The 10,904-nt window shown below is 39.3% G+C and overlaps 1 long non-coding RNA gene across 1 annotated transcript; it reads right to left on the reverse strand.

The window, feature by feature from the left end:
* Nucleotides 1-947: 947 nt before the first annotated feature.
* LOC147869509 (uncharacterized) lies at nt 948-2,239 on the reverse strand. The gene is made up of 3 exons (XR_015532229.1): nt 1,826-2,239; nt 1,547-1,723; nt 948-1,475 (listed from the first exon to the last, which is right to left on the reverse strand). It is a non-coding gene; the product is annotated as an uncharacterized LOC147869509 (long non-coding RNA).
* Nucleotides 2,240-10,904: the final 8,665 nt, after the last annotated feature.

Below are 10,904 nucleotides of genomic sequence, written 5' to 3' on the forward strand. Positions count from 1 at the left end.
TCCCCGTTGTGGAAATATTTAATCTTAATATTATATCATTAATATGACTATTATTATTATTATTAAAATAAGTAATTACAAAGAGTTATTTACAATTACACTTTAGAGAAAACTCTTCATTGAAGAGACATAACTCTTTGTCCATCGGCTCTACAAACAAGCCATTTGGCTAATGTAACATTATACAATTAATATAGAACAAATTATGTATGTGTGATCTCTCTCTCTCTAACAATCATTCTCTATTTGTATAGTTGCCAAATTTTACATGGTATCAGATTTATAGATTTCCGCATCTATCAAATAAGACTAGAGAATCCCAGGAGCGTTGATCGATTTGTCATCAAGACGAGCGCTAAGCCGGATAGGCCTCTTCCATAAAAATGGCACAATCCTCAACTCCTGCCAACATTCTCAACACACATAAACTTTCATTAGTAAAGTTATTAAAGCAAAATTATCGCATTTGGAGTGCTCGACTCGAATTATTATTTCAACACTACAAACTTTGGGATGTAGTGTCAGGATTATCAAAAAAACCCGATCTCCCCGAACCTGACCAAGTTACTTGGGAAGAGAAAGATATTGTGGCAAAGATGGAATTATTAGCACATATATCAGATGTTCAAGGAGAAGCAGTTAGAAAGTTACAAACTTCGCATCAAATTTGGGAGAAATTAAAGACACAATACAAACCAAAGACGGATGCAGCGCAAGTGCACACACTACGTGCATATGTCACATTTACAATGAAAGAAGAAGATGATGTAGATCATTTTCTAACAACTTGGGAAAAGAAATTGGATGACACAATCACATCTGGCTTGAACATCTCCGATAAACTACAAAGATGTTTATTATTAGGCGCTTTACCCTCTTCTTGGTCATCTTTTGTGACTACACAAAATTTAAATAAAAATGCCACTGTGGAAGATCTCATGGGAGACATAAGACAAGAAGACTCGATGAGAAAGACAAGAGAAGAAAACACATCAACACAAGCTATCGTTATGGCAGCCTATCGACCTCATTACAAACCACAAGCAAGATACAAGAGTTTCAAGAGTCAGTGGACTAATGCACCTATGACTAAAGGAGGAATGAAGTTCACTAAGTCTAATTGTAACATTTGCAAAAGACCAGGCCACACACCACAAGAATGTAAGGCAAAACAAAAGTCTATTCGAAGATTCCCAAGCAACATTCGTCGACCACAAGCGCACATTGTAGAAGAATTCAAGGAAGAGAGAAATGGTGAAGAAGAAGAAGAAGAAGAAGAAGAAGAGGTTTATGTTGCCTCAATGGAAGAAAAGGATGAATATGAAGAAGAAGGTTACAACGACTTGATGCAAGCTTTTGTGGCTGAAGCACTTGTAGCGGATATACCAACGAAGAAGGATGACAAATGGTATCTCGACACTGGAGCGACAAACCACCTCACACATCGATCAGATTGGCTTCAAAGGTACACACCCCTACAAAATCCAATAACTATTAGATTTGGAAATAATGGAGTAAAACAAGCACTAGGCAAAGGACAACTTACTTTTCATCTTCCGGGAGGAGGAAACTTCACCATAAATGATGTGTACCACGTGCCTGGTATCACCAAGAACCTTCTCTCGATAAGTCAAGCAACTTCGAATGGAACCGTCATCGAGTTCCATCATAATCAAGCCGTGATTCGTCATCTTCTACCAAATGGTCTCACGATACGAACTTCCTGCAAAAGACAAGGAGGGTTATATCCAATTAGTGTACATCCAACAACCCAATCAAAAATTGAAGTTCATACAACCGAAATCGAAAGACAACAAGAACTCACCTTACTTTGGCACTATCGACTCGAACACCCACACCTTGCTGCAATGCGAACACTTCAAACTCACAAGCTCGCTCAAGGAGTCCCAAAGGATATGTTTTCCAAAATTGACCTATGTGAGGCATGCTTGTTCGACAAAATGGCATCATCAAAGTTTCCTACAAGTAACTCACGAAGAAGTCGACCACTTGAACTTGTCCATAGTGACATATGCGGTCCATTCCCAACTCAATCACTTTTAAAATCAAAATATTTCATTAGTTTCATCGATGATTATACAAGGTTTACTATACTAACATTCCTCAAAAGTAAAGATCAAGCTTTCACAGCTTTTACAAATTATAAAGCACTAACAGAAAAACAACTAAATCTACAATTGAAATGTCTACAATCTAACGGGGGAGGAGAATATACATCTAACAAGTTTACAAAATTTTGTAAAGACCATGGAATTTTACAACGAATTTTTGTCCCTTCGACACCACAACAAAATGGTCTAGCCGAACGGAAAAATCGAACACTACTTAATTAGGCCCGGAGCATGTTGAACCTCGCATCACTTTCGCCCTCATTTTGGGAAGAAGCTGTGACAACAGCATGTTATCTCCAAAATCGTAACTATCATCAAACACTTGGGTTAATCACACCATACGAGTTATGGTTTGGAGTAAAACCAAATATGCAAGATCTCAAAATCTTTGGTTGCCCTGCTTACGCCTTTGTTCCTGCCGAAAAACGATCCAAGTTAGAACAAAGAGCAAGAAAAGCGATTTTCGTTGGGTACGGAGATGCAAACGGCTACAAGGCTTACCATTTATTTGATCCAACCAAGAAAACCTTTTTTTACAGTCGTACTGTCAAATTTGATGAGTCGCCCTTTGTTGAATCCACGACACCAAGACATAACCTAAAAAATGATATTCGCGAAGGAGGCGAACAATTAGAAGATGATGCTGCCATCGTTCGCCAATCTCATAACAACGATGTCGTTGATGTATGCCGCTCTCCAAACAGCACTGCCACCGCTACCTCTCGCCAACAAAAAATTGGTGATGACCGCGGCTTCCCAACCACCGCTGCCTGCCGCCAACAGAAAACTTCTGTTGCTGACGATCGCAGCCTCTCAACCAGCGCCGCCGCCGCCACCGCCTGCCGCCAACAGAAAACTTCTGTTGCTGACGATCACCGCCTCTCAACCAGCGCTGCTGCTGCCTCCACCGTCACCGCCTGCCGCCAACAGAAACTCGTTGCTGATGACCGCCGTCTCTCAACCAGAGCCGCTGCTGCCGCCAACAGAAAACTGCTGTAGTTGACGATCGCCACCTCCCATATAGCACCACCGCCGATGCCGCCTCTTTCTATCAACACAACATTGCTGATCACAATCGCCGCCCTTGTCACCGACAAAAGAATCCTGATGCCGCTGCAATCGCTGCCAGCAATCGATCGAAAACTGCCACAAATATCGTTGCCGCCTCTCAATCTGATGACGTCCTCAATGTTGTCGATCGTTATGTGGTAATCCCTCGTCCTTATATTCATGTTGATCAGCCCATTGCGCCTCGTCCAATCTCTCCTGTACATCTACCACTTGTATCTCCTCCCATCTCCTCTACTCCAAGAACTCCTCCCGTACGGCTTCGTTTACACAAGAAACCAATGTTTAAATTTAAAGTTAATAAAAATAAAAGTAAAATGAAAATTACTTCTTTAACTCCAACCAACCCACATAAACCAACTACTCAACCCCAACTAACTAAGTACATGGACCCATCTTTTGATAGTGGTTTCACACCGTCTAACTCTACACACTATAATGACCTCACAAACACATCCTCTCCATCAATCATGTCTTCACCACACTTACATACATTTAACACTTCACCAATCTCTTTATCAAATTTCTCGGCCTCTAATCACCAAACCCTTGAAAGCCCTCAAACCCATCAAATCATTCCGTCATTTCATCTTGATTTACCCGACACCACTAGTGATTTATCAATCAACTCAAATTCACAATCCTCGCAAGACTTTCCAAACCCATATGATAACGACTCACCACCTCACCGTACGCGCTCCTTGTCCGATATCTATAAGGAACTCGACCAATTCGAGGCACACTTTGTGGACCTCGATATAGATGCTCTCATAATGGAAGAAGATTCGGATACGACAAATGAATTGATTATTACCGTTAGAGAAGCGTTATCTGGTACCGATGGCCCTAAATGGAGAGTTGCCATGGAAGAAGAGATGACAGCCTTATTAAAGAACAAAACTTGGAGCCTTGTCGATCCACCACCTAATCGACAAATTGTTAGTTGTAAGTGGGTTCTTCGAAAGAAGACCGATGCTAATGGAAATATTGTACGTTTCAAAGCTCGTCTCGTAGCTCGTGGGTTTTCGCAAATTCCTGGAATCGACTTCAAAGATACATTTAGCCCTACATTGCGAAGTATCACATTTCGCATATTTGTCTCTCTCGCCGTCGAACTTGATTTGGAACTCCATCACTTAGATGTTCAAACCGCTTTCCTTCACGAAGAACTTGAAGAAGAGATCTATATGCAACAACCACCGCATTTTGAAGATTCAACTCGACCAAACGTTGTATGTCGCCTACATCGATCCTTATATGGTCTACGACAATCTCCACGAGTTTGATATCATCGACTTCATAATTTTCTAACTAACAATGGTTATAAAAGATTAAAGAATGAACCAAATGTATACATTAAAAGATCTAAGAATAATTTCATCATAATTGGTGTTTATGTCGACGACTTACCTCTACTTGCCAACTCACTAACGTATCTACAACTTGGCAAAGAAGGAACTTCAACAAGCTTTTCCAATAACTGACCTTGGTCCAATGAAGTATTTCCTTGGAATGAACTTACAAAGAGATCGTGCCAAAGGAACCATTTCTCTTTCCCAAACTCAATACATTGAAAGTGTATTAAAACGTTTTGATATGCTACATTGCAAGCCTATCTCTACACCAATGTCAACTCCATGCAAATTATCACTCGAAGATGCTCCAAGAACTATTAAAGAACGAGATGAAATGTTCAATGTTCCTTACAAGAAAATTCTTGGATGTATACGCTACGTTGTTAGTTGTACATGTCCCGATTTATGTTTCACCGCTGGAATTCTTTCAAGATTTATGCAAGATTCGGGACCGAAACATTGGCAAGCTTTAAAACGACTACTACGTTACCTAAAACGAACAAAAGATATGGTGTTAACTTACTCTAGATCACAATCAGAGACCGTCAACATGAATCTTGAAGGATGGACGAATCCATCACAATTGTCGGGTTGGACGGATTTAGATTGGGGAGGGGATATTGATGGTCATAAGTCAACAAGTGGCTTTGTATATTGTCTCGCCGGAGCCGCTATAGCATGGAGGTCTAAGAAGCAAACAACGGTCGCTCTATCTTCAACAGAAGTTGAATATGTAGCCGCCGCACTCGCTGCAAAAGAAGGAATATGGATTCATTCTATACTTGAAGAACTTAACTTGTTTAAGACTTCAAAGCTAATCCTTCATTGTGATAATCAGTCGTGCATAAAGCTAGCTTGTAATCCGAAAATGAGTGATAATATTCGACACATCTCTTTCAAGCATCATTTTCTACGAGACTTAATTGAAGAGAAGAAGCTAGATTTGAAGTATGCGTCTACAACACTAATGTGGGCCGATTTTCTAACAAAGCCAGTACCTCAAACAAAGCATGCCGCTTGTTGTCGAAAGATTGGTCTTACAATGCCAAACTATTCTTCGAACGACAATACTTTTGAATAAAATAATATTTAGCTTAAGGGGGGGTGTGGAAATATTTAATCTAAATATTATATTATTATTATTACTATTATTATTATTATTAAAATAAGTAATTACGAAGAGTTATTTACAATTACACTTTAGAGAAAACTCTTCATTGAAGGGACATAACTCTTTGTCCATCGACTCTACAAACAAGCCATTTGGCTAATGTAACATTATACAATTAATATAGAAAAAATTATGTATGTGTGATCTCTCTCTCTCTAGCAATCATTCTCTATTTGTATAGTTGCCGAATTCTACACCCGTTTTGTCCTCTGTCGCTTCTCCTGAGCATCCTTGCTTCTAGTCTTGACAATCTCATGTAGGAGAGTAGAAGCTCTTGTTAATTTAGCTAGAAGTTTGTCAGATGTTGATGAGTCATTGACGGGTAATGACCATTGGTTGGATAGTTGGTCCTTCACGTCTATAAGTGTGTAAATAGTGTGTGGGATGCGCATTTGGAATGGACCCCATTTTCGGTGCAATTGAAAATGACTAGCTACTGGGTAAAATCTTGCCCAAATTTAATCTAGTTGTAAGGTGGCTCCAAAAATGAAACCAAATATCCAAAAATTCTTTCCAAAATGAAGTCTTGGGAAAAGACTAGAGAGGTGTTCTCATAAACCCTTTTAGAAAATGCTTTTGTGGCAAAACCAAAGCACTTACCAAATGTTTAACTTATTCTAAACTAATTTCTCGAATCTTACATCATCCTGAGGAAATGTGTCTTCAATCGAGATTTATTCCAATACATAAAACCCCAAGCAAGCAGTTCCTTAACAATAATCTCTCCTTTAATGGCGAAGTAGTGTGCTTGATTCTTGCTAAACACTTTTTTCTCCAAGACTACAATGTCACTATGCTTCATCAATTAACAACTCATGGTACTTGCATATAGCAAGTCCCTAATGTCGAATACGAGTGTATAATGGCCGTATTCACATTGTCCCTTTGGACAACCCAAGTTCGGGCTATTTCTATAAATAGCATAAAGGGCAGTTGCCCTAGGACAGTCACTATATAAAGTGACTTTGTAACCTTTAGAAAAGGTTGTTGTTGTCGTTGGTTGTCATTTTGTAACTGTTGCTATTGGAATATAACGTTTCCTTTGTGCCTCTCTCTCTCTCCCTCTGTGTCTATCTTGCTCATGCATACACAGGTTCTTCTTCATCACGAATGTTGCGAGAGCTCACCGAACTCGTTCGGAAACTGCGGTTGAAGTTTGCCATGAAGGACCTTGGTCAGGCAAGACACATACTTGGTATGAAGACTAGTCGGCATCGCGATACATGACAACTTTTCTTGTCTCAAACCGACTACATCGAACGTGTCTTGGAACGCTTCAACATGCACTCGGCCAAGTCTGCTTCAACCCCGCTCCCCATCAACCTTCGGCTATCTCAGCGAGAGTGGCCGACATCCGGTCCGGAGGGGGAAGATATGAAGTCGGTATCGTATGCACCGGCAGTCAGCTCTCTTATGTACGCGATGATCGCGACACGGCCTGATATTTCTCACGCCATAGGAGTCATCAGCAGATTCATGCACAACCCCGGCCGATCGCACTAGAATGCAGTCAAGCATGTGTTCAGATATCTAGCTGGCACAAAAGACCACGGCATTCTTTTCGGCCCAAACTCAACCTCAGGCGTAGTCGGTTAGTACCGACTCGAACTTCGCTGGCTGTATGGATAGTCAAAAATCAACAACCGAATATTGTTTCAAATTCGGAAATGGAGCAATCTCGTGGAAGTCAAAACTTTAGGAGTGCACAGCCACCTCAACGACCGAAGTGGAATATTTAGTTGCGTCTGACGCGGCAAAAGAAGCTTTATGGCTCGGTCGGTTGGCGCACACGTTTCGACAGGTCGACTCCGACTCGGCTCCAGTTGTCTACAGCGACAGTCAGGGTGTTGTTGTTTGTCAAAAAATCTAGTTCACCACAACGCGTCTAAGCATATCGACATTCGATATCACTTCGTTCGGGACTGCGTCATTTCAGGGAAAATCGGTCTCGAGAAGATATCCACAACCGATAATGTCGAAGATGGAATGACCAAGTGTCTTTCGGCGGATCGTTTCTGATCCCTTCGGCACCAGATGGGCGTAACGAAAAATCGGTCTGGTTAAAGCCGGACACAGCACAAGACGGTTTTGGACCACCGACATCGATTCTCTGAGGATCGGCTTTAGCTCTTCCGACCCGACCGATTCGGTCTTCTGTCTTCGAATATTGCCGACTCTGACAAAACCAATCTGTCCAATAAACCTTGTATATATAGCTGAAATTCTTTAAGATAACCCTTGTATACGCCCATTACGGGGGAGTGTCGAATACGAGTGTATAATGGCCGTATTCACACTGTCCCTTTGGACAACCCAAGTTCGGGCTATTTTTGTAAATAGCATAAAGGGCAGTTGCCCTAGGACAATCACTATATAAAGTGACTTTGTAACCTTTAGAAAAGGTTGTTGTTGTCGTTGGTTGTCATTTTGTAACTGTTGCTATTGGAATATAATGTTTCATTTGTGCCTCTCTCTCTCTCCCTCTGTGTCTATCTTGCTCATGCATACACAGGTTCTTCTTCATCACGAATGTTGCTTGCACTTCCGCATTGACGGCCTTGTCCCCAACACCTAAATAATGTAATCTTAGTTCTACAAGCTTGGTTAATGAAGCACTTGCTTTTTATGAAGACGTAATGTCATTGTTGATTAGGTCATTTAGTTTTACATGCATAAAAAAATTAACCCATTAAGAAGAATGAGAATATGCTTAATCGTGCCTTTCTCTCAATGAAGGATAGGAAATTCCACTAGTTGGTGAATTACTATGGCTATAGATGTATGTGATTCCATGTAGAGTCTCGTAGAGGTGGTTCTTTAAACACATCATTCATCGATCATTTATCATAGGAAAATTCGAGGATATCCTTTAGTTTGAAAGGATATTGTGTCTCGTGTATTTGTTGATTCATTGCTTCAAACAATAACAATTGAAGTTATAAATTTACAAGTTGGATGATTGACACTAGTGAGGACTTCGTAAGCCATTAGTTTAAGTGGTATTATTGCTCATACTGCATTAGGACGGAGTTCATGGCCTTGTGTGACTCTCCCTCAAAAACTTTATAGTTGCCAAAAGAATTACTCAAATCCATCAAAGAGTTATTATGGTATTGGCTTAATTAGGTTTGGGTGAAGGTCCAATGAGAACAATTCTTTACATGAGAAAATCATAATATAATCGATGAATTGGTCTTAATAGATAAAACAAATTGTGTTTTTCTTTTTGTTAGATGGAGAGTTGTGGCGAAGGGATTCATTAAAGTTGGATGAAGTTTTATAAATTGTACAAGAATTAGGAGAAGACATTGTTGCTTATATAGTAACTTAACGATGACAAAACAATAACATGAGCCGTTGCATATGCCACAGTTCTATTAGAGGCCCATAACAGATTTATTCCATTGTCTACGAGATAGAGAAGGTATAAAGTTGGCCCATAACATATGTGTAGTACAAAAAGAAACTCCATCTTTAGGGAGGGATGCTAATCGTATATCTATATATGTTCCAAATGTTATGTCCCTTGTATTCTTATCCTATTAATTTAGCTTCATGCTCACATGTTTGGTTTTTATGAGATAAAAATGTGCATGAAAGCATAATACCCATATAAATTCTTTTTATTATCGAAGAAATGATAACGTTACTGATCTACGATGATTACGAGAAGGCACATAGACCCAATTGTCATTGTAAATATATAATCCCTTACCATAATGTAATTGCATGTGACCACATGTGACTTCATTCATTACTAGATCAAGGATGCTTTAATATCCTTATAAAAGGTAATAACTTGTATTGAGTCTTGTGATTGAGTGGCTCTTCCTAGACCAGGTTTGCCATGTGGCTTCCATATGTCACTTATGTGAGGCATGTCATTTGTCACAAGGTAATAGGCTCTAAGTGATGTTGTGAATCGTGATTCATGTTAGTTTCTTTGTAATTGCAGTTGTGTTTCTTCTCAAACCATGTGGACTTTTGTGCAATAGATTTATTCATAGACACGAGTGTGAGAAATGTAGAGAATTCAAAGATGGAATAGGTTTGCATTATAGGCTGCCCAATCAAGCACATTTGTAGTAGCAACATTCTCGGTGTTATTCCACCAAAACATGTAATGCACGATACTCCATGAAGATTAAGTAGTTGTTCACACATAATGCAATAAATAAATAATGGTCAATTGGCCAAATGAAGAACCATGGCACAGAAAATTGTGGACATAACATGTTGAATTGGTTTCCATTCCATATGAATAAGTTGTGGAAGAGTTTCCCAAGGAACGTGGAATAAGATACATGATAATAAAGTAGTAATTTCGAGTAAGGACCTCTTTAAATTAATGCCTCAACAAATGGTGGAATGGATAATGAATAATGTAGGTGGCAAAGGGGCCAATGTAGGACAATCTTGAAAAAGGAGAGAAGCGTGAAAACTCGTGGGCTTGACAAAAAATTACTAATGTCAGTATGGATCTTGGCAATCATAAAGAAAGCATCATACATGTTAACGCCTTTATGGAGGTAACTACATTATTTTGATGAAATTTGAGTTATGGAATGGATAATGAATAATGTTGGTGCCAATGGGCCCAATGTAGGCCAATCTTGAAGAAGCAGAGAAGTGTGGAAACTCATGGGCTTGCCAAAAAGTTGTTTACTAATGACAGTATGGATCAAGACAATCATAGAGAAAGCATCATACATGAACTTAACACGTTTATGGAGATAACTACATTATTTTGATGAAATTTGAGTTATATATATTCTCTCCACTTTATAGCCATTCAAATATTTTATTAGATTGAGAAATTGTGTTTCTTATGGCATATGACAAACTTCCCATTCTTTACTTTTCTTTTGTGTATGGTTTATCCTTACACTTATTAACAAGGCTTTGTCCATCTACGCCATGGCCAACTTGACTGATCCTACACTAGTTATACACACACTCGATGCTTGCTCCAAACCACAACACTTGCATTCAACCTTTTTCACCCGCACTTTCTAATTACAATATCAAGGAAATTATTATATCATACTAAAGTAGAGATGTATACTATTGAAGTTCCACACAATATGGAAATGATGTTGAAACTTGAAAGCTTGTTTATCGAGTGATAGTTTAGTATTATGTATTATCAAGGAGAACTATTAAATCCTACTCTATTAT

This window comes from Azolla caroliniana, unplaced genomic scaffold (assembly GCF_043228905.1).
Source record: "Azolla caroliniana isolate FFs.n. ecotype wild unplaced genomic scaffold, voAzoCaro1.0.p SCAF_1, whole genome shotgun sequence".
NCBI lineage: Eukaryota > Viridiplantae > Streptophyta > Polypodiopsida > Salviniales > Salviniaceae > Azolla > Azolla caroliniana.